Here is a 23,825-nt window from a genome sequence, read left to right as displayed (position 1 = left end):
TGGTTTGTAGTTCAGTTTTAACTCTCAAAAGTGTGAAATATGTTGGAGGCCCGTATCTTAGCTACAGAAATGCAGCCTTTGGGAATATGGCCATATGTCGTAGGCATTTGTCCTGTCTCTGAACTTTGATTATGCTGATGCTGCAGCTATGGCCATATGCTAGAGTATATCTATCCCCCCAAAATACATCCAAACATTTTGCTCCTGCTGTCTGTCGACCAATATGGCCATTTGTTCCTCATCAATGGAATGAGAGTCAGCCAAGAGCTTCAGTTATTCAGACATCCATCGGGGTGGTTTGAGACTATTTTTGCTTAAGCCTTATATTCTTCGTGGATGCTCGGCTAGAAAAGCTGAAGGTGGGGCATGCAGTGGGCTATCCATGCTGATTGTCCCTTACTTTCTTGAGGGATGTTGTCAGCAAGCATCCTCAACCCTAACCCTTAAACACAGGAAGTAGTTTCCCAGGTCTCCATGGGTGAAATCACACTTCTATGTGTGCTCCCTGAGCACTATCTACCTCCCTCCCCAGATGTAGGTCTGTGGTATTGTAGGACACTCTATTAACAGCCAAGGGGGATCACCAGTTGTTAGGATGGGGGAGAGATGATTGGTCCTACCTCAGGGGCTGGCTAGTGTTGTAGTGCCTGCTAGACGGTCTCCATTTTGGGCAGAAGAGTGCCTCCTTTTGTTAGCTTGTAGGTCATTCTGATGTATCTTGGGCATCTGTATGTTTTAGCCTTTGTGGTCATCGTGGATGTGTCCACTGTTTCTGCTTATGACTGTATGGAGGGAAGGATAGTGACCCCAGCACTAGCTAGCTTGGTCATACAGTTCTTGAAGTGCTGTATCTCTAACTACCCTTCCTCTTTCTAGGATTTGAACTTGAAGGTTCACACAGTTGCTTTTCCTTGTTCATATCTGCTGATTTGGGGGCACTGAAGTATGTTTCTTGAAAAATTATTTTCCTTATGAGCATCACCTCTGCTTAGTCTAGATTACAGACTGTGCTGTAGGGCTCCATATCTAGCCTTTTGCAAGGATCAGGTGTACCTTCGGACCAAAGCTCATTCACCGTTGAAATTGCTTCCAAATTGTTAAATCAGTCTGTTCATCTCTCAGTTTTTTGTACTTGAGCAGCAAACAGAGAAGAGAATGCACTTCACATCCTTGATCCACTTTAGTCAATATTTTAGATTAAGCAGTGACATTGGTTTTGGAAGACTAAAATGTTTTTTTCTGCTTATTCTTGAAGGAATTATCAAGTGTTGGAAAACGCAGTGACCAAAAGCCAGTCTGCTGAAAGTGTGATTGTTTCATTCAGTAATGTCTCCTTTGTAGAGACAGCTGGACAAACATTTCTCAACTGTGATTTCTGGATTCTGGTTTCCTTTCTTTACTTCAGGACATGGCCTTTGATTGGATTCTGGTGGTCCTCTGGCATCTGCCACCCTGGTTGGTTTCATCCTGGTTGATCCTTTAGAAAGGTTCCCTACGTCAGATATGACAAAAACATTTTCAGCATATCAGTTAAAATATATATGCATCCTCCATCCAACATTAGCTGCTGGAGTTGCCCCTAAGTTGACAAGCATATACTTAGTAGTAGGATACCATATTTCCCTGAAAATAAGACCACGTCTTGTACCCCCCCCCCCCCAACGAAATATGCATTAAGGCTTATTATGGGATGCCTTAACCCCGGTACAACAGTTTATTCATGTAAACAAATCAACATTTATTTGGTACTTCTCTGTTATTGGACAACAGTTCTAAGCAACGCGTTAAAGGTTGTGTGAGAATTCTACATAAACAGTGCAACACAAATTTCAACTTCAGAATATCTACACCTTGGCTTTCACACTGCAATATTTCATGCTTAACAGAAAGTGCAGAAAAGTCTCAGCACATTTGTAATGGAGGAGGGGAATAAAACTGAAAGCAGAAGCAATCCATTCTGTTGCCCCGATAATGGAAAAGTTATTCAAATACAGTCATGTCATCTTCTTCTGGAACATTGTCATGAGTCTCCAACCCCTGAATTTCTTGCGATTCCATTTCCTGTAGAACCATTGGCCCCAATCTGTCATGCCTAACAATAGAGCTCTCTTTAAATGAGCACTGCTTGTTCTAGTAGCCTGCTCGTACTGCATTGGCAGCACAGCTGTCAGTGATTTTATCCCATACATTTTTCATCCAAGTCACGACCTCTTGCAGGCTAAGCTTCACAAAGTTTCCATGCTGATTTCTCTCCATTCTATTTTCAGTGTAGTCATTGAGTTCCATGCACAAATGGTCCTTGAATTGCTTGTTTATTGCAATATCAAGAGTTTGGAGATAGGCAGTCATTCCTGCGGGAATCATTAATTGATCTATTCTTCTCCGTGCAATGAATTTCTTCATGTCTTTAGCGCTGTGAGTGCTGGCTGAATCCCAGACTAGCAGACCTCTTGCGCAACTTCGCAACACAAGTGGCAGCATTACATCGACCCACTTCCTTATAACTCCTTGTGTGCACCAGGCTTTTTCGTTTTCAAGAATGCAAATGCCTGAAACATGTTCAATCTTATCTTTCTTGCCCTTACTAATGATTAGAGGTGGGGTTTTCTTTCCATCTAGTCGAATTGCCAAAATACAGGTAACACGTGTACTCAGGTAACTAGTGGAGGGAATGTAGATTGACGAGGCACCCCTCTGATCATTTGTTTGAGATCCTTGGCCCATAAACACTGCAGTTTCATCCATGGCAATCATGTTGGAGAGCTGGTATTTAGAAAAGTCGATGCTATCAACAAAGGACTTGAACGCAAGTGCACGTTTAATAACTTCAGCATCTTCCAGCTTGAACAGTGCTGTTGATCTTCTTAGAGACAGTTCATATCGCTGAAGGAAGCCATCCAGCCAATGTTGTGATGCTTTGAATTCTTCTGGGGATATTTCTAACTGTGGTGCCATTGCAAGGGCAAATGCTTGAATATCAGTCCTACGCACAACCAAAGCCTTTGCTCTCCTTTTAGTAATGTCTTCCAGCTCAGGAAATAATGGTTGCCGACCTGATCCACACTTGTACTTAGCATTTCCCTTGTCTGCCTGTTGACTGAGGTTATCATATGCTGCATGCCATTTTCGGACCATTCAGAGATCTAACTTCTCTTTGCAGAAAGCCGTCAGATTCTTTCCCTGGGAGTCCTCCACGATTCCTTACTTGTACTCGACAGAATAGCTATTTCTTTTTGCACTCATCTTGTCTTTGGGGGGGGGGGGGTTTGAAGACTTAGAGACTGGAGTGGCAACACAAAATGGCGACGGTGATGACTCCTCTGCAGACGTTCATTATCAAGTGCAGGCACTTTACGTGCATTCTCTGTACTTTGACCAAAGTACACTGCCTGTGTTTATGGGCCAAGGATCTCAAAAGTATGAGTGATGATTAGGGTTACAGTAAGGATCGTGGTGGAGGACGCTCAGGGAAAGAATCTTAACGACATTTTGCAAAGGGAAGAAGTTGGGTGTCCGAATAGTCTGAAAATGGCAATCAGAGTGCGATAACCTCAGTCAATGGGTGTCACTAATATTGTCTTATAATTCAACATGTCCGTCGTGTGTTGTTGACTATCTTAACTGGGGCTTATTTTTGGATAGGGCTTGAATCATGACCACCCTGGAAAACAATGCTAGGCCTTATGCACTGGTTGGGGCTTATTTACAAAGAAATACGGTAGGTGTCAGCTCTTAAGTTGTCCTTCCCTATCATTGTTGCAGTATTCTTTACATCTGGGATATCCTGCTGAGGATAACCGAACGTCCGGTGAGCATACCAAAGCATTTGTATCTTCCACATGCTGTAAATCAGATATATGAGATGTATCCAAGGTTTAAGGTACGTATTGATGTATGAGTGAGTAAATACTTGTAAAATCTTTGATGCCAGTCCGAGTGCAACCTTGAATTCGGTCTGCAAGATGTTTGAGTTGGTTCAGCTACCAAGTCTGCTAAAAGAGAAGTGCCTCAACGAGATTTCTTCCTTCCATTTTTTTGTCCTGTATGTTTGCCTTTTACATGTCATCTTGGAAAGGGAAATGTGACTGTGGGAGGCAGATTCTCCATAAAGATAAACAGGAAAAGTGCCTTTTTGTTTGGATGTGATACACAACCATACCTAGTATGAGATCTGCCAAGAATTTGTCCCTGAGACACTCCACATGTTTACCTGGAGAACCATTATTTAAAACTTTGGATGTAGAGTACCATGGCCTCTGACTTTGCCAACCCTGATATTCAGCCACCATTGAAGAATGCCAAAAAGGCACATTTCGACTCTGTTGCTCTCCGGCCTTCTCCAGACATCTCCTTTGAGTTACATGAAGAACTCCTAGGACTGGTGCCTATGTCTGCTTCCTATGTCAAGACAGAGTTGGAGGCTGACACAGGGTCCCTTACCCGTACAGCTGCTACAAATATGGAGGGGAACCAGGGCTGACTGTCAGAGGGGCTTAGGGTGACTGCTCAGATAATTGAGGGAGGAGGTGACTGGATTGGTTAAACTTGATGCTCCTTTAAAAAAGAAACGGAAGACTGGACACATGGGCCCCTGTGGCTAAAGATCCTCACTAAGAATGGCTTTGAAGTCACCTGAAGGTTTATTTGTTCCTGCTTCTGTTCCCTGGTCCTTTACACCTTCAAGTGGTCCTAGGGAAATCTTATTCTTCTGAGGGTGAGGGGATTTAGACTCTGGTGAGGAGACATTGGCCTCCTCCTCCCAGATCCATTCTCCTCTTGTCCTAGAGTCTGATGAGGAAGATTAACTATTCCCTGATTCCCCTATAGAAGAATTATCCTTTAAGGATGCATGTTACTTGGTTATTTTCACTGAGCTGTGGTCCGTAATTTAAGGTTCTGATATATATCCAAGGTGATGTTTTTCTTTTTCTGGTGGTTTCATTCTATAACTTACATGCACACACTGTGTATGTGTTATATATGCACACACTGTGTATGTGTTATATATATATATATGTGTGTGTGTGTGTGTGTGTGTGTGTGTGTATGTATATGTGTATATATATATATATATATATATATATATATATATATATATATATATATATACACACACACACACACACACACACACACACACACACACACACACAAAATGTGGTAAAAACAGACACTCAAGGTCAGTGCTTTATAATGGGTGACCAAGCTTGCAAATAATTCTTAGAAATAGTTCCACAAACCTGCTTGTTATACCGCCTTTTCACAGTGTAATAAGAGCTGAAAGCAACCTGCTTTTGTAACAAATTTATGTGAAAGAACAATTGCACAAGAAGTGATCATGGTGATACATCTCCATCAGCAAGCATTTGTCAGTGTTTAGTAAATTCATATGCAAAAGTGAATAACCTGCATCACAATAATAATCCAAATAAATGGCTTGTAAATGATCAAGGCATATGTTCATTACTGCTCATTTAAATCTGGTGGATATAAAGCCTCAGTTTAATCTAGTTCTCTAGCTTTCATATTACATTTATGGGTACTGACGGATTCCTTCTCAATTGTCTTGCTAGTATTTGTCTGAGTTGCTTTGCAATAAGAACACCAGATTATTCAGTGTGGGCGTTTAAAGCCACCATGTTTAAATGAGCAGCTATGAAGATATATTTTTTGATCATTCACAATCTAGTTAAATAGTTCTATTGTGATACATACTATTTATTGATATCTGTTAACCACCCCTCTAAATTGGAAGTGGCCCTGACCACAGACTCCTTGGACGTAGGATGAGGAGCTCATGGAAAATCTTCAGGTACAAGGGACATGGGAGAATAGAATGAAGATGAAATGCACAAACATATGAAGGAGATGATTAGCAACTTAACCTGGCCTCAAAGCATTCCTTCCTTCCACTGCAAGTGAAGACAGGCTGTATACCTTGGTTATGTAGTACTTAGAGGAACTTTCTCCTACTTACTGTTCAGGCTGGCCATGCAGGCTCAAAGAACTAGTCACAGAACTTGTGTCCCTGACTACTACCTATATTTGATCAGTACGGAACACAAAATGAGGCAAATCCCAATCAGACCCATACCCAAGCAGACCCATACAAACCAGTGTTAAACAGGGATGTATTTCTGGATCTGACAGGGAGATGGGATTGTACTGGATGTAGACCACTTTGTGCCTTCCATCTGCACAGGCAGCTGAGATAGTTGTGCATCAAGGTAGCAACTCCTTGGGCCTGGAAAACTGATGCTTTCTTTTTAAGTTGGGCAGGTCACTTTTTATGCCCCCCCCCCCCAATGCTACTGATCCCCAGAGTATTGATCAAAATGAAAAGGGAAAAAACAAAAATGACTTATTAATAGTACAGGCAGAGAGAAAAGGGACCGGGATAGAAAGTGATGTCCTTCTATATCACTGTTGCAGTATTCTTCATAGAGGGGATGTCCTGCCCAGGGTAGCCTGATGTTCTGCCAATATGAAAAAGCCTAAAAAAAATGCGCATCACATTTATGCTCCTCGCACAGAAATGTAGGGTGTAAATGGGATGTATGGATGCAACTGCCTGGAACTTCTTTTGCCACCAGTTTGAATGCTGTTTTTGCCAGTGGTTTGAATGCCTTGCTGCTGTACTGAATATTTAGCAGATGTTCTTAGTGTTTCACTGTTGCAGTCATTACATTTGGATCTGCTAGCAGGTTGCACTCTGTCGGCCTGAATATCAAAATCTTGGGTCCTGCGTCTGTTGCTGTCTCTTCTTCCATGACGTCGGGGGTATAAAACATGCAGCCAATGCCATTTTCTTTAGTCTTTCTTGCTGTGTGGTGCCCGAAGCAGAAACAGTTCGCAAGTGCCAGTTGGCAGACTCCTGAAATTTTCACATTCAAGTTTCAGAACCAAAGTCTTCAATTAAAGCAGAGTACCCCGTTGGGGAAACTTTTTCTTGCTCCTTACCGATGTCAGTAAAAGTTAAAAATTGCATTACTTGTGGGAAGCAGATACCTCATAAGGATTTTCATTTGTACTGTATTTCTTGCCTAGGCCCAGATCATAACGTGCCTTGCTGTCGGTTCTGTGCAAAATTTAACCAGCGCACTATTAAGCGTCTGTATATCCTTGCTTCAAAATATTTTGGAAACTGATTTAATTACCCTGAAATGTCAGATAGCAATCCGACTACCGGAGTTCACAAAAAACGCAAAGAAAAGGACAGACAGACTGTCGAGGTCCAAAATCGACAAAGCTTCTCCTAAGCCAGTCGCCAGTACTCAGTGAGGTGCTTTCACAGCCCCTGATACCCGCTACTTTAGAGTCGCAGGCCTCTACCGAGACCCATGTGGAGTCTGGCATGCCGCGAGATTCTCACAGTATTGTACCCGCGGATGACTCTCCCTCGGATGGGTCCGGAGCCGCTGAGCAGGCACCGGTTTCTGAGGGTGTTTTCAGGCCTCGGCGTTTCTATATAAAACAGATGCGAGCTTCAAAAACGAAGACAAAAGCAACTTCCAAGGCTAAAATACTGACGCATGAGCCACATGCTCAGGCCTCTATGCCCAAAAAACAGATGATCAGAATGGCTGAAGACTTAATTACCTTGATCAGGGTTTCCACCCCCCCCCCCCCCCCCCCCCGATAAGAGGCCTAGGCAAGGCACTGATTATGAATCTTCAGATCAGGTTTCTATTTCTTCTGATTCCTCTTCTGATCAAGAATTTTCTATATCACCCTATGAGGTTTCAGATGCAGAGGAATCCATCCCATCTGCATTTCCTCCTGAAGATTTTCTTTTGGAGTAACCTTGCATACTTTGAGGGAACATTTTCATTGGGAGAGGCAAGATTTCTCAGAATCAAAAAAGAGGCTTAGGGATTTCCTTCTTCCTCAGCATAGGCCTTTGGCCATACCTCCTGTATTAGACATTGTTGATGTATTTTCAGAATCAAGCATGGCTCCAGATTCCCTACCTCCGGCTCCTAGTAAGCCAGACAGATATTACAGGGTTCCTGACTCCCTCAAATTTTTATTCAAAAATCCTGCTGCTGACCCTGAAACTAACTCACAGGGTCCCAAAGGTGTAAAGGCCTCAACAGCTAAGAATCCTACCCCCCTTTGATAGAGATTCCAGGGTGCTGGATAGATGGGGAAAGAAGGTTTATATGTCTGCAACCTTGGCATTTAGGGCCTTAAACTGCCAGTTTCATATGCTTAAATATCAACAGCATGTTATGGGATTATAGAAACAGAAAAGTATGTTGATTTTCTGAATGTGTGGAAAATAAAGAATTACAGGAATTATTGCATGCAGCAGAACAGGTTGGAAGGCATACTTTGCAATGTGGTTTTCATTCCCTGGAGGCCTCCTGCAGGGCCGCAGTTACTGGATCTGTGATTAGAAGGCATGCCTGACTCAAGGAGCAAAATCTGCTTGATCATGTTAAAGCTAATTGTTGGATGCACCTTTACAACATGATACTCTTTGGTAATAAGGCAGAAGAGGTTTTAAAGAAAATGGAAGACCAAGCTAAATCTATACAAACTGTAAAAGACTTCTTACAAGTGCAGCCACCAAGATTCAGTAGACACTGGCTTACAAAAAAACTGGTCCTTTCCTGTGTCCGACAGAGCCTAACGGGGCAAATCCAGGCGCTCAAAAGGCTCTAGATACCAATCACAGGGTTCTTACAGGTCAAAGCAATGTGGTGCCTCTACCTCCAAAATTGAGGAAACAAAGCACAACCCTACAGTAAACAGTCCCAATGACTTCCCTATGCCATCACCAAGCACTTATCTTTTGGCAGCCCCCTTAGGGGGAAAATTAGCACGTCATGCTCAAAATTGGCAGTTAACCCAGGACAAGTGGGTATTAAACATAGTATCCCAGGGATACAGATTTCATTTCCATACCTTGCCATTTCGAAAAGGTTGGCTAGATCTGCCACAAAATCAATGGGCAGAGGCACAGAAACAAGTTACGTCCCTCATGGATATGGGGGCTATTCAACCAGTACCAGAACAGGAAAAAGGGTAAGGGTTTTACTCAAGACTGTTCCTGGTACTCAGAAAAGGCAATGCCTGGCACTCAATACTGGATTTAACGATTTTGAACACATTCTTGGACATCCCAAAATTCAAAATGCTGACTTTGCAACAGCTTCTGCCCATGCTGGGCAAGAACGGTTTGCTAGTAACTCTAGACTTAAGAGGCATACCTGCATATCCCAATAAGGGAATCGTGCAGAAGATACCTCCACTTCAAGGCTGGTTTTATGCATTACCAATTCTCTGCACTGCCCTTTGGCTTATCTACAGCGCCCAGGGTCCTTACAATGTGCCTGGCACCAGTAATTGCATTTTGCAGACAAAGAAGCATACAGATCTATCCTTACTTGGACGACTGTCTCATTCAAGCAGAAAACAAGGACATTATTCTTCAACATCTAGCGTTTGTAAAAAGGCTTCTAACATGCCTAGGGTACACAATAAATGAAAAGAAATCACAACTGGTACCCTCTCAAAAGATTACATTCCTGGGTGCAAACTTGAATACAACTGCCCAGATGGCTTACCTTACGCCAGACAAACAAAGGCAGCTGACTATTTACTTCAAACAGATGGCAACAAAAACCCAGTTATCTGCAAGACAAATTCTGCAGGCTTTGGGGTTCATGGCATCCTTCATTCTACTAATTCCATATGCAAGACTGCATATGAGGAAACTACAGTGGTATCCAAAAAGTTTATGGAGCCAACATTGTCACAGTCTGGAAACAATGATTCCTCTCATTCCCTGCCTACAACAGGAGTTTCTTTGGTGGGTAGAGACATGTCACCAGAACATGGAACAGTCTTTCACTCAACCCCCTGCCACCCAACCCTAACTACAGATGCATCAGACTATGCTTGGGGGACCCACCTGGCAGGGAGATGCATTCAGGGCATATGGAGCCCAAAACAAATGCATCTGCATATCAATCAGAAAGAGATGTTAGCTATTCAGAATGCCCGGACAGCCTTCAAGGACTTACTTCATCCAGGACAACTACTGATAAAGACTGACAACACCACAGTTATGTGGTACATAAGCAGGGGGGTACACATTTTTACCCCCTCTGCAGACTAGCCATGGCATTGTGGAACACAGCCTTGAGCTACCAAGTGCATCTACAAGCTCAATTCTGCCAGGAAAATTGAATACACTGGCAGACAGACTAAGCAGAAATCTCATGGACCCATACGAGTGGAAACTGGAACCACGGATTTTAAACATGTTGACAAGCAAATGGAGGAGCCCAGACCTAGATCTATTTGCCTCCCCCCAGAATTACCAGTTGGACAAGTTTTGCTCAAGGACTCCCCACAAAGAAGCCTGGAAAGTGGATGCTCTGTCCTTCAGCTGGAAAAGCCTATCCGTCTACGCCTTTCCCCCTCTGCCTCTACTCTCCAAAGTTCTGCTAAAAGTCACAGGACAAACCAAGAATGTTTTTGATTGCTCCAGACTGGCCACGCCAACACTGGTACCCTCTCCTGCGCAGTGTGTCACAAATATCTCCATGGCACCTGTCTCAGACCCCTTCCTTGCTGTCTCAGCAGGAGAACCAAATTCTGCACCCTCAGCTTCCAACATTGAACCTTGCAGCCTGGCTAATCACTTACATTCACCCTTTTCATCCCTCAGCAAACCTGTGATGGATGTCATCTTGGAGGCGAGAAGGCCTAATACCAAAAAATGTTATGCTGACAAATGGAAAAGATTCTGTGCCCGGAACCAGTCTTTAGGGATGAGCACAGCAGCACCCAATTTACCTCAGATTTTACAATACTTAACTGAGATGCTTCACAAGGGCCTGTCTTTTTCCTCTATTAAAGTCCACGCCTCAGCTATTTCAGCTCACTATAATACAGAACCACCCCCCTTCTCTCATCCCCTGCTCAAGCAGGATCTCAGAGGGGCAAATAACTTGAGACCACCCAGGAGAGCTTCTACCCCTGCCTGGGACCTTAACTTTCTTTTGTAGAAGCTTACTCTACCTCCTTTCGAGCCAGCTGCTACTGCAGACTTCAAATTTCTTTATTGGAAAACAGCCTTCCTTTTAGAAATCACTTCAGCTAGAAGGAGATCTGAATTACAGGCCCTTATGGCAGTGGAGCCTTTCATCATCTTTCATGCGGACAAGGTGTCACTCGGGACCAATCCATCTTTCATGCCCAAGGTGGTATCCAGTGTGGCTCTTAATCAGTCCATTCATTTGCCAACCTTTTTTCCTAATCCACAGAACAAAGGGGAACTGATTCTGGATTCCTTGGATGTGCACAGACAACGTAGATTCTATTTGGACAGGACTAAACCACGAAGAAAATCGGAACTGCTGATAGCATTTGATGCAGGGGCAGAGGGGAAGGCTATTTCAAAGCAAACTATTTCTAAATGGATAAGCCATTGCATTCATTTCTGCTATAAGCACCATGTAAAACCTATCCCCCCGGGGATCAGATCTCACTCCACCAGAGCTGCATCTACTTCTGCAGCCTTTCTCGGAGGTGTTCCTACCAGGGACGTCCTAGAAGCTGCTACTTGGAGTTCTGTACATACTTTCACCAAGCATTATCATTTGCCAATTTTCTCAAACTCCAGAGCTGGCTTTGCCACTGCTGTATTGCAGGGCCTTATTGCTGGCCCTAATGCTATATAAACCAACTGTAGCTTTGGGACTTTACCCAAATGTAATGACTGCAACAGTGAAATATGAAAAACATAGTACAGTTGTGTGCACTTACCATAAATGTAGATGTTCGAGTGTATTTAGTGATTATCTTCGGGTTTCACTGTTGCCGTCATTACATTTGGGTAATCTGCTGCCAGGTTGCCCTCAGTCGGCCTGAATAACAAAGTCTTGGGTCCAGTGTCAGTTGCTGACCCGTCTTCCATGATGTCAGGTTGTCAGGGGTATAAAACATGCAGCCGACGCCATTTTCATCAGTCTTTCTTGCCGCACGGTGCCCAAAGCAGAAGCAGTTTGCAAGTGCCGGTCAGCCAACTCCTGAAATTTTCGGTTTCAAGTTTCAGAACCGAAGTCTTCAACCTAAAGCTAAGTACCCTGTTGGGGAAACTTTTTCTTGCTCCTTACCGATGTCAGTAAAAGTTAATAATTGTATTACTTCTTGGAAGCAAATACCTCAAGGATTTTCATTTGTACTGTATTCCTTGCCTAGGCCCTGACCACAACGTGCCTTGCTGTCGTTTTTGCGCTAAATTTAACCAAAGCACTATTAAGCGTCAGTATATTTTTGCATCTAAATATTTTGGCTCAAGATTTAACTATCCAGAATTGTCATCAGTTAGCAATCCGACTACCGGAATTTGCAAAAAACGCAAAGAAAGACAGACAGTCGAAGTCCAAAACAGACGACGAAGCTTCTCCTAAGCCAGTCACCGGTTCGCCTTTACTCAGTGAGGCACTTTTGCAGCCCCTGATACCCGCTACTTTTGATTGGCAGGCCTCTGCTGCGACCCATTCGGAGTCCGGTATGCCGCAAGACACTTCCAGTATTGAACCCGCGGATGTCTGTCCCTTAGATGGGCCTGGCGCCGCTGAGCAGGCATCTGCTTCAGAGGGTGTTTTCAGGCCTAAAGATTTGTATATTAAACTGATGCCATCAAAAACAAGGCCAAAACCAACTTCTATGTCTGAAAACCGACGCATGGGCCACGTGCTCAGGTCCCTATGCCTAAAAAACAAATTATTAAAATGGCTGAGGATTTAATTACCTTGATGAGGGGTTCTCAACCCCCTCCTGCTAAGAGGCCTAGGCAAGTCACTGATTATGAATCTTCAGATCAGGTTTCCATTTCTTCCGATTCCTCTGCTGATAAGGAATTATCTATTCTACCTTATGAGGATTCTGATGCAGAGGAATCCATCCCTTCTGCTTTTCCTCCTGAGGATTTTTCTTCTGGAGAAACTTTGCATATCTTAAGGGGGCATTTTTCATTGGGAGAGTCAGGATTTTTCAGACTCCAAAAAGAGGCTTGGGGATTTCTTCCTTCTTCCTCAGCATAGGCCTTTGGCTATACCTCCTGTTTTAGACATTGTTGTTGATGTTTTCTCAGAATCCAGCATGGCTCCTGATTCCCTGCCTCCGGCTCCTTGTAAGCCAGACAGATATTACAGGGTTCCTGACTCCCACAAGTTTCTTTTTAAAAACCCTACCGCTGATCCTGAAACAATTTCTCAGGGTCCCAAGGGTGTTGAGGCTTCTACTGCTAAAAATCCTACCCCTTCTGATAGAGACTCCAGGGAGCTGGATAGATGGGGTAAGAAGGTTTTACACATCTGCAACCTCAGGGCTTTAAACTGTCCATTTCATATGCTTAAATATCAGCAGCATGTCATGGGCTTACTGAAACAGAAAATTATGTTGATTTCTGACTGTGGAAAATAGTTACAGGATTTATTGCATTCAGCTGAACAAGTTGGAAAGCATACTTTGCAATGTAGTTTTGATTCCTTGGAGGCCTCTTGCAAGGCCACCATAACTGGATCTGTGATAAGAAGGCATGCTTGGCTCAAGGAGCAAAATCTGCCTGATCATGTTAAAGCAAAATTGTTAGATGCTCCTTTACAACAGGACAGTCTATTTGGTAATAAGCAGAAGTTGTTTTGAAAAAGATGGAAGACGAAGCTAAATCTAAGCAAATTGTAAAAGATTTCCTACAAGTGCAGCCACCCAGGTTCAGTAGGCACTGGCCTACTAAGAATTGGTCCTTTCCAGTACCCACAGAGCTGCTCAGGTCAAACCCAAGCACTCCAAAGGCTCCAGGTTTCAGTCACAAGGAACTTGCAGTACAAAACAATGGAGTGCCTCCACCTCCAAATCTGGAAGTAGCAAGGCACCCCCCCCCTATGGTAAACAGTCTCAATGACTTTCCTATGCCATTTCCAAGCACTTCTCTTTTGGTAGCCCCTTTGGGGGGGGGGGGACTAGCACTTCATGCACAAAATTGGCATCTAATTACCCAGGACAAGTGGGTTTTAAATATTGTATCCCAGGGATACAAATTTCATTTCCACACATACCAATTCCGAACGGATGGCCAGATCTGCCTCCAAATCAGTGGGCAGAGGCCCAGAATCAAGTTACGTCCCTCATGGATATGGGGGCTATTCAGCCAGTACCAGAAAAAGAAAAAGGACAAGGTTTTTATTCAAGACTTTTCCTGGGACCCAGAAAAGACAAATCATGGCGTCCAATTCTGGACTATTCTAAATACTTTCCTGGACATTCCAAAAGTCAAGATGCTGACTGTACAACAGTTACTGCCTATGCTAGGCAAGGATGCCTGGTTGGTAACCCTAGACTTAAGAGGCTTATCTGCATATCCCAATCAGGGAATCTTGCAGAAGATACCTCCGCTTTAAAGCAGGCTATTTGCATTACCAGATCTGAAGTAGGGAGTTAATTTGTCAGCAACCTGTGGGTCTTGGATCCGATATCGGATCCAAGCCGGCAACTTGTTTCAAGCTAATGGATCCGAGCTCCTAGCTCCTCCCCTCACCCGGAATCCCCTGCTAACCCTCCATGACCTCAGATCTAGTTTGCCGCGCTTGTGGATAGCTGGATTCCTGTGAGCTCGTCTAGTACTTGGCAGTTAAGTTTATATTTTTCTGTCAACTTTCTTATTTTTTCACAAAAATATTAAGTGTGTAAGTGTTAGGTTCCCTGTAGAGTAAAAAAAAATAATTTCTTTTAAGTAGTTTTTCCCTCCCTTCGCTGGTCGTTAGAGAGTGTGTGTTGTGTTTTGGGGCCTGTGTGTGTATGTTGCATTACTTTTTTCTTTAAGTATGGCTGAGGCCCCAAAAGCCATTTTTTCTAAATGTACCGAGTGTGGCCATAAGCTCTCCCCGGCTGATGGCCACACTCTGTGCGTTCGGTGCCTTGGGGTTGAACACCTCACCTCGGGCTGTACCATATGTGCAGCGTTCAACCCCAGGGCACTGAAAGAGCGGAGGTCGAAGCTGGTCTTGGCGGGACTTTTACCCCCGGACTTGGCTCCGGCCTCCGCTGCTCCCGTGGCTCCACCACAGGCTGTGGTTGCTGCCATTCCTGCCCGCCTTCCTCCGACCGGGACTCAAACTCCCGCTAAAGCGTCGGAGGACAGGGAGGCCAGGAGGGAGAAACGGAGGGAGAAGCACCACAAGCGGCGGGCCGAGACCTCCGTTTCAGCCCCTCCAGCTAAACGGGCTTCTCCCTCCACTGCTTCTAGGTCTCCTCCTCCTCTGCTCCGATCCCCTTGTTTCTCCCCAGGGCCCGAGGAGGAGGAGGCCCGATCTCCATCGAGGTGGCATTCCAGGCCTGCCTCGGTGACCTCTTCGAGATCGACCTTTAGTATGTCCGATGCAGACTTGGACCGGATGATGCAAAGCTTCATCCAGGCCCAGCTGCAGATGGGAGTGCTCTTGCCCCCCCCCCCCCTTCGGGGGGAGCTCGACACCTTTTTTCCATCCTATTGCTCCTTCTCATACCCGCTATCCGGGTTCGGAGCCGAGCAGCGTTGGAGCCGGGGGTGGGTTGGCGCCGACGGTACGTGGTACTTCGGATCCGACCCTGCCCTCGAGCCTGTCTGATCCGACCTCTCTGAGCCGTGGCCCGAGCTTCGGATCCGAGGGATTCAGTGTGCCTTCGGCTCCGTCCAGGTCGGAGTGCACTGGTCCTTCGGATCCGATGGTCTCGGTGCCGGTTCCGATCCCTTCATCGGATCCGAGTGGGAGCATACTCTCGGATCCAAGAGAGAGTGGTTCCCCCTCTGCTTTTCGATGTGGTGGAGAGGGCTCTGTTGAGAGCATCCGGACCCCCCGGTCCTCGTCTCTGCTCCTCCCTGCACTCCCTCTCTGCTGGGCCAGGCTTCCATCACCCGGCCAAAGGGACAGCCTGCTTCAATGTCCCAGATGGTTCCATTGGAACAGGATGTTGCTGGCGAGGCCTCCTCGGACAGCCCCCCCCCCCCCAAGGAAGTGCCCCGCAAGCATAAGTGCAAGAGGAGGCACGTGGACTCCCCTGAGTCCTTAACTGAGGACACGGACTTGGAGGAAGGGGAAGGCTCCCCAAGATCACCTCCTGAGGATGTCTCCTATGAAGACATCATGGAAATGCTGAGGATCAGAGGTGGGTGGTCTGCCCCCAAGTCTTCCTCCGAGTCCGTGTTTCTGGAGGCATTCGAAGCAGGCCCTTCTACCTCTTTGGTGTCCCCTCCGGCCGACCCCTTGGTGGACCTCATTACCACCAGGGAGTTGAAGGATCCGGACACCGTGGAGCCAATACCAAAACGCCTGGGCAGAATACTTAGCCCCCCTCAGACCGATCACACTGGAGCAAGCCCCCCCCCCCCATAGATGCTGTGTTGACGGTGGCAGCCACGAAGAGGGAACTAGCTCAGGAGAGCCCCTCAGTCCATCCACCGAGCAAGGAATCCTGCTCGATGGACCGCTTAGGGAAGCGATTTTTTAATTCAGCGACCTTCTCGGTAAGGTCTCTGAACTATATGGCACATGTCATCAGGATGCAGCGGGATCTTATCAAAGAATACGCTGCCTCCCCTCCTGAGTCCATGTTGGCGGATGACAAGCAATTGTACTCCACCCGATTGGCCACTCTGAGATCAATTTCAAATACCTCTATGCGGCTATTGTCTCACACCACAGAGGGAGCCGCTAGGGCTAACTGAGCAGGCCTAGTCATGAGACGTCAGGCCTGGCTCCATCATTGTGACTTTGCGGAGCCTTTTAAAGCGCCTTTTCTGAACGCCCCTTTCGATGGTTCTGCCCTATTTGGCAAAACGGTTCTCGAGACACTTGTCCAGAGCGAGAAAGACGGGAAGACGTCTGCCGTCTGAGTCTGCTTCTCTGCTCCCCAGCGGTCCTTTTCGAAGAGCCAAAAGGGTCAGAAGAAGATGTGGTTCCGGAAATCGCAACATTCCCAACCCGCTCCGGACAACCAGTCCTTCCGTGGCAGAGGAGGACAGGGAGGATGCCGCCCCAGGGGCAGAGGGGCTCCGAGAAACTTTGGGTCCAGAGAACCTTTCTCTGAACGGCCCACGCAGCAGCCCTGAAGGGTTGCCCGGCTGCTGCACTCTGGAGGCAGTCGGGGGGGCATCTCGGAGCACCTAGCGGCATGGGAGTCCATCACGACAGACCGCTGGGTGCTTCGCATTATATCCAGAGGGTACAAAATACCATTACTCCATGTCCCCAAATTCAATAACCTCCCCGATGTAGCACCCGATCAGAGGGAGGCCGCAGCCGCAGAAATTCAGCAGCTGCTAAGAAATAGCCATCCAGCCCGTCCCCCAAGACCAGCTCGGATTAGGGTTCTACTCCAGGTACTTTTTGGTGCCAAAAAAGACGGGGGGACTTGAGACCGATTCTAGACCTTTCCCGCTTGAACCTGTCAGTAACCAAGGAAAAATTCCAAATGGTCACTCTTCAATCTATTCTCCCCCTTCTAAGGGAGAACAATTGGATGTGCTCTATAGACCTCAAGGATGCGTACTACCACATTCTAATGGACAGACGATCCAGGAGGTTCCTCCGCTTCCGGCTGGGAGCCAGTCACTACCAGTTCAGGGTCCTTCCCTTTGGCCTCACCACAGCCCCCAGGGTGTTCACCAAGGTATTAGCAGTGATTGCGGCCCACCTGAGACTCCAGGGAATACAGGTCTTTCTGTACCTGGACGACTGGCTCCTGACCGCCCCAACAAGGCATCTACTTTGCTCAGCCAGAGATTTCTTTCTCCACCTAGCCCCACAGTTAGGCATCACCATCAATGCCGACAAATCCCTTCTGGCCCCGACACAAGTCATAGAATTAATAGGAGCCAGAATAGACACCAGAGAGCTACGAGCCTTTCTAACTTCCGAGAGAATTTGCAACTCCATGTGCGGGCTATCCTCCAATCGGAGACTTCACCAGCGGAATTGGTCCTGAGGGCACTAGGCTCCATGGCGGCAGCGATTACACTCCTTCCATGCGCCCGTCTGAACATGCGGGTACTGCAATGGACATTTCTAGTGCAATGGTCCTTTCTATCCCTTCCTCTTCACCACCACATTGCTATCAGCAAGGCTTGCAGGAGGGCTCTATTATGGTGGCTCCAAGCTTCAGACCTCCATACGGGCCGTCCCTTCTGCACCTCTCCCCCTCTCGCCACGGTGACCACGGACGCCTCCCGCCTCGGGTGGGGAGGGCATTATTCAGGCAGGACGGTCCAAGGCACGTGGAACGACAGAGATCTCCCTGCATATCAACGTTCTGGACATGAGAGCGGTGCTGTTCGCGTTGCAAGCACTTCAGAATCTCCTCCCCATAGGAACGATTGCAATTCAGTCGGACAACATGTCGGTTGTCTGGTATATCAACAAACAGGGGGGAACCAGATCTTACCCTCTATGCCGTGAAGCCATGAGAGTGTGGGAATGGGCGATCTCCACCGACTGCTTTCTGATTGCAACGCACATTCTGGGACGGACCGACATCCTAGCGGACAAACTCAGTCGCACCCTTCTTACCCCGTACGAGTGGGGTCTCAATCCACTAGTAGCGAAGCAGATATTCGCAATATGGGGGCAACCCTGCTGCAATCTTTTTGAGTCTCCCTCAAAACACCAAATGCGGCAATTTCTTCGCTCTGATTCCCCCTCCAGGGGAAACTACGCTCTGGTGCATGCTTGGCCACCCGGTCTACTTTATGCCTATCCTCCTCTACCCCTGATGCTGCAACTCTTACAGAAAGCCTCGCGGTTGGGGAGCAGGATGATCCTCATTGCCCCATTCTGGCCTCGGCAAATTTGGTTCCCTTACCTGTGGTCTCACCTAGTGAATCCTCCTTGGATTCTGGATCCCAGTCCGGATCTAATCTCCCATCTGTCGGACTTACCGACCCCAAACCTGGACAATCTGAAACTGACAGCTTGGTTGCTGCAGTTCCACTTCTAGTTAGGACTCCCGGTATCTCCTCACCAGTCAAAGCCATCCTTGTAGCAGCGCTTAAGCCCTCCACCAGGAAAGTGTACCGCAGTAAATGTAAACGTTTCTCCATCTGGGCGGAGCATCATGATCTAGATCCCTTTACGGCTCCTCTTCCGTCCATATTAGACTTCCTAACTGAACTTTTTCAGGAAGGCGCTAGTTGTTCAACCGTCAAAGTGCAATTGGCAGCCATCTCACATTACCATGTGGAACATGATACAGGGCCTTTGTCAGCCAAGTTGTGTAAAACCTTTCTCAAGGGCACCTTCTTGCTTAGACCCCCTATAAAAGAAGCCGTACCACCGTGAGATCTTTCACTAGTTCTTCAAGCCTTGACTGCTCCACCTTTTGAACCTGCTGCTTCAGTAGATCTCAAATTCTTGTCCTGGAAAACAGCATTCCTTGTAGCCATCACTTCAGCAAAAAGAGTTTCGGAGCTTCAAGCTCTTTCTGTGAAGCCTCCTTATTTGATCTTTCACCCAGACAGAGTGTACCTCAGGATCAATCCCTCTTTTCTTCCCAAGATAGCATCAGAAACCAATATAAATCAATCCATAAATTTACCGGTTTTCTTCCCTAAATATCAGAATAAAGGAGAGTACAAGCTGCACTCATTAGATGTTCATAGGCAGCTTTGCCTTTATACTCCTAGAACAGCTGGTCATAGACTATCCGACCAGCTGTTCGTTTCCTTTGCCAAATTTAATTTGGGGAAAGCAATATCAAAAGTATCTCTATCACGCTGGATTTCTCAATGTATCCTATTGGCGTATCAAGCCTCTGGGAGACACGCACCTGAAGGAGTTTGCGCACATTCCACTTGTTCCATCTCTACTTCTGCTGCCTTCAAGTCTAGAGTTCCATTGGATGATATTTGTTCGGCAGCCACTTGGGCTTCATCTCATACCTTTATTAACCACTACAAACTGGACGTGATTTCTAGAGGGAGAGCATCCTTTGGCTCTGTGGTGCTTCACAATATCCTTCCATGATGGCCACCCAAGGTTCAGGTAGCTGGGGACTGTCCCACAGGTTGCTGACAAATGAACTCCCTACTTCAGATTAAGAAGTTATGTACTCACCATAACGTTCCATCTGAGTAGGTAGCTTCATTTGTCTGCAACCTCCCCCCCCTCCTTCCCCCTGGCCTTCTTCGGATCTATTTTAGTTGGATACCCGTTTTTGGGTATATATTGAGGGGCAAACTCGATCTGAGGTCATGGAGGGTTAGCAGGGGATTATGGGTGAGGGGAGGAGCTAGGAGCTCGGATCCATTAGCTTGAAACAAGTTGCCGGCTCGGATCCGATATCGGATCCAAGACCCACAGGTTGCAGACAAATGAAGCTACCTACTCAGATGGAACGTTATGGTGAGTACATAACTTCTTATTCTCTGCACTGCCCTTTGGCTTATCTACTGCCCCCAGGGTCTTCACAAAGTGCCTGGCACCAGTAATTGCATTTTGCAGACAAACATTCAAATGTATCCTTATCTGGATGATTGTCTAATTCAGGCAGAAAACAAGGACACTCTTCTACAGCATCTGGCGTTTGTGAAAAGGCTTCTAACTTGCCTAGGGTGCACCATAAACGAAAATAAATCACAACTGGTACCCTCTCAAAAAAATTCCTGGGTGCAAGTTTGAATGCAGCTGCCCAGATGGTTTACCTCACGCCAGACAAACAAATCCAATTGATGACTTGCTTCAAACAAGTGGGCCAAAAAAAAAAAAAAACGGTTATCTGCAAGACAAATTCTGCAGGCCTTGGGGTTCATGGCTTCCGGCATTCTTCTAATTCCATATGCAAGACTGCATATGAGGAGACTTCAGTGGTACCTAAAAAGCTTATGGAGTCAACATTTTCACAGCCTGGAAACACTGATTCCTATCATTCCTTGCCTGCAGCAAGAGTTCCTGTGGTGGGCAGAGGCCTGTCTCCAAAACAAGGGACTGTCATTCATTCCACGCCCTGCCACCCAAACCCTTACTACGGACACATCAGACTATGCTTGGGGGGGGGGGGGTCATCTGGCAGGGAGATGCATTCAGGGTGGGATGGAGCCCAAATCAAATGCACCTGCATATCAACCAGAAAGAGATGTTAGCTGTACAGAATGCTCTGACAGCTTTCAAGGACTTTCTTCATCCAGGGCTACTGATAAAGACAGACAACACCACAGTCATGTGGTACATAAACAAGCAGGGGGGTACTCATTCCTACCCCCTTTGCAGACTAACCATGGCCTTGTGGAACACAGCCTTGTCTTACCAAATACATTTACAAGCTCAGTTCCTGCTAGGAAAGCAAAATACTCTGGCAGACAAACTAAGCAGAAGTCTTATGGACCCACACGAATAGAAACTGGATCCACAAATCTTCAGCATGTTGACAAGCAAATGGGGGTGCCCAGACATAGATTTTTTTGCCTCACCCCAAAACTATCAGTTGGACAAATTCTGCACAAGAATCCTTCACAAAAAAAGCTTGGAAAGTGTTTGCCCTATCCTTCAGCTGGAAAAACCTATCGGTCTATGGTTTTCTCCCTCTGCCTTTGCTCTCCAAGGTACTACTAAAAGTCAGACAGGAAAAAACAAAAATGATTCTGATTGCTCCAGACTAGCCTCGCCAACACCAGTACCCGCTCCTACGTAATGTCACACCTTCCTCCGTGGTACCTGCAGACACCCTATCTACTGTCTCAGCGGAACTTTCAAATTCTACACACTCCGCTCCAAACTCTGAATCTTGCAGCATGGCTAATCTACTAATTTCACCAGTTACATAGCTCAGCAAACCTGTGATGGATGTTATTTTGGAGGCTAGAAGGCTTATGACTAGAAAATCCTATGCTCATAAATGGAAAAGATTCTGTACCTGGAATCAGGCACAAGGAATAAGCACAGAAATGCCCAATATTCCTCAGATTCTGCAATGTTTAACTGAGATGCTTTTCCATAAAAATCCACGCCTCTGCCATTTTAGCTCATTACAACACAGAGCCTCCCCTCTTTTCTCACCCCTGCTAAAGCAGCATCTCAGAGGGGCCAAAATATTAAGACCTCCCAGGAGAGCACCTACTCCTGCATGGGACATCAATGTTTTAGTTGGAAAAACTAACCCTGCCTCCTTTTGAGCCAGCTGCTACTGCGGACATAAAATTTCTCTCTTGGAAGACCGCTTTTCTTTTAGCAGTCACTTCAGCTAGAAGGATCTGAGAACTAAAGGCTCTCATGGCAGTGCAGCCTTTTATTATTTTTTACCCTGACAGGGTAGCGCTCAGGACCAGTCCATCCTCTATGCCGAAAGTGGTATCCAGTGTGGCTCTTAATCAGACCATTGAGCTGCCAAACTTTTTTCCCAAATCCACAGAACAAGGGGGAGCAGATTCTATATTCATTGGATGTACACAGACAACTAAGATTCTACTTGAACAGGACAAAATCTCTAAGAAATTCTAAGCAACTACTGGTGGCATTTGCTGCAGGGGCATAGGGAAAGGCTATCTCAAAGCAGACTATTTCAAAATGGATAAGCCATTGTATTAGTTTCTGATACATGCATCATGGTAAACCTGTCCCCAAGGTGATTAGATCCCATTCCACTAGGGCTGCATCTACTTCTGCAGCCTTTCTCAGAGGGGTTTCTACCAGAGACATTCTAGAAGCTGCTACCTGGAGCTCAGTTCATACGTTCACCAAGCATTACCATTTACCTCTCTTCTCAAAATCCAGAGCAGGCTTTGCCACTGCTGTCCTGCAGGGCCTTATAGCTGCGCTCCTACTGCTGTATAATTCCATTCTCCCAACCATAGCTTTGGGATTCTACCCAAATGTAATGACTGCAGCAGTGAAACACGAAGAACATAGTACAGTTGTGTACACTTGCCATAAATGTAGATGTTCGAGTGTATTCACTATTGCAGTCCTGGTTACCCACCCGCCAGCCCCCTACTTTTCTCTTTTTATACCTCCTCTTTTTGTTACTATGCTCAAAAGCCTTTTTGTTGTATTTGCTTTTATTTGGAGACATATTTTTTTGTGTTCTAAATTACATGCATATATTTTGCTCCCCATTTGAGGGGCACCTGACATCTGGGGCAAGAAAAACTGATGAAAATGGTGTCGGCTGCATGTTTTATACCCCTGGCGTTATGGAAGAAGGGACAGCAACCGACGCAGGACCCAAGACTTTGTTATTCAGGCTGACTGAGGGCAACCTGCCAGCAGATTACGCAAATGTAATGACTGCAAGAGTGAATACACTCTTAACATCTACATTTATGGTAAGTGTACACAACTGTACTTTACACCATTTGCAATGATGTGATAATATAGCATTAGCTGTTAAGCGTGTTTGCTTTTCCACTGGTTCTATTTTGGTGAAGGAGTTCAGAGTGTTAGGATGTTTATAGCACTGAAGGCTAGTGCTGATAATGTGTAATTATAAGAGAGTGATTAACATTTTTTAACATAGTTCAGAATCTGTTTTGTGAGCAGAGATACCAGTTTGGATCCAGCATCTGTAAATCTCAGCTGTTCTCCAAAGAAGTGGATGGCCCTCAACAGGCTGAATTTGAGTCTACAAAGTGGAAATAGTGTAGTAGTATGATGTTGCCCTTCTCACTGTTGATCCACAGAGGCAGACATTTTACTACTTGTAATTTGTCTAAATTTTTAGTCTCTTCTGTACATAAAGTGAAGAACGGATGCATTTTTCACAATTTGAAACGAGCCTGAAATGTATTGTCAATTTTCATTAAAAGGCTTTCTGAATTAACCTCCAGTTGATGTTTGCCT

The 23,825-nt window shown here is 45.8% G+C and overlaps 1 protein-coding gene across 1 annotated transcript in view; it reads left to right on the top strand.

Moving 5' to 3' along the window:
- Positions 1-23,825, top strand: part of MSH6 (mutS homolog 6) — a 614,863-nt gene that overhangs the window by 360,872 nt on the left and 230,166 nt on the right. The window lies entirely within an intron of this gene.

Source organism: Protopterus annectens, chromosome 6.part0 (assembly GCF_019279795.1).
Source record: "Protopterus annectens isolate FY-2018-M chromosome 6.part0, PAN1.0, whole genome shotgun sequence".
In the NCBI taxonomy this organism is placed as follows: domain Eukaryota; kingdom Metazoa; phylum Chordata; order Ceratodontiformes; family Protopteridae; genus Protopterus; species Protopterus annectens.
Note: the sequence above shows the minus strand (reverse complement) of the source record. Positions and strands in the feature narration are given on the sequence as shown.